This window comes from Tachyglossus aculeatus, chromosome X1 (genome assembly GCF_015852505.1).
Source record: "Tachyglossus aculeatus isolate mTacAcu1 chromosome X1, mTacAcu1.pri, whole genome shotgun sequence".
Lineage (NCBI taxonomy): Eukaryota > Metazoa > Chordata > Mammalia > Monotremata > Tachyglossidae > Tachyglossus > Tachyglossus aculeatus.
In genome coordinates, this window is record NC_052101.1 from 89,796,100 (window position 1) to 89,797,159 (window position 1,060).

Sequence of the window (1,060 nt, forward strand, 5' to 3'; positions counted from 1 at the left end):
TCCCACAGTTAGGGGGTGGGAGGCAGAGAAGGAGCCTGTAAAAGGGACTGAGAAGGAGCAGCCAGAGACATAAGAGTAGAACGAGGAGAGGACAGTGTCAGTGAAGCCGAAGTTGGACAATATTTCCAGGAGAAGGGAGTGGTCCACACTACCAAGTGCAGTTAAGAGGTCAAGGAGGATTAGGATGGTGTAGAGGTCATTGGCCCCCTCAGGGTCGCACCTGGAGAGTTTCCAGTACTCTACCAGCCTCGACTACGGGAGGGAGAGACAAGCAGAGACATACCCATTCCATTCCTAGCTGGGGCAGGGGCTAACGAGTAGAAGGCAATCTGCTACAAGTCAAAACTCCCCTGTGCTGGGCAGCAGTGGCATGGGAGAGATTCGAGGGTGGAGACTCATGTTTACTGCGCGGAAGGAAGCAATGGTAAACTACTTGCATATTACCAAGAAAACTCTGTGGATACACTACCAGAACGATTGAAGATGTAGGTGGGGTGTTCTGGGAGAGATGTGTCCATGGCATCACTATGGGTTGGAGATGACTGGACAGCGTAAGATGACAAGAGGTCACTGATTTGGCAAAAAGGAGAACATACGTGACCTTTGAGAGGGCAGTTTCCATGGAGTGAAGGGGGTGGAATCCAGATTGGAGGGGGTCAAGAGAGAACTAGAGGAAAGGAAGTGAAGGCAGCGGGTGCAGACAACTGGCTCCTCAAGGAGTTTGCAGAGGAATGGTAGGAGGGAGATGGGGCGATGACTGGAGGGAGCTGTGAGGTCAAGGGATGGATTTTTTTAGGATAGGAGAGACATGAGCGTGTTTGAAAGCAGTGAGGAAGAAGCCATTGGAGAGCAAGTGGTTGAAGATGGCTGTCAGGGAGGGAAGAAGGGACCGGGCAAGTGTTTTGTTAAGGTGCGAACGGATGGGGTCAGAGGTGCAGGTTGAGCGGGAGGATTTTGAGAGGAAGAAGGAGATCTCTGGAGATATTGCTGGGAAAGATGTGAACATTAAAGAAGGGGCAGAAGGAAGGAGGGACTGGGGAGGAGCAGGGAAGATTTTAGG

At 51.5% G+C, this 1,060-nt stretch overlaps 1 non-coding gene across 1 annotated transcript; it reads left to right on the forward strand.

The window, feature by feature from the left end:
• Positions 1 to 202: 202 nt before the first annotated feature.
• On the forward strand, positions 203 to 340 carry LOC119920566. The gene has a single exon (XR_005448302.1). It is a non-coding gene; the product is annotated as a small nucleolar RNA SNORA7 (small nucleolar RNA).
• The last annotated feature ends 720 nt before the right edge of the window (positions 341 to 1,060 follow it).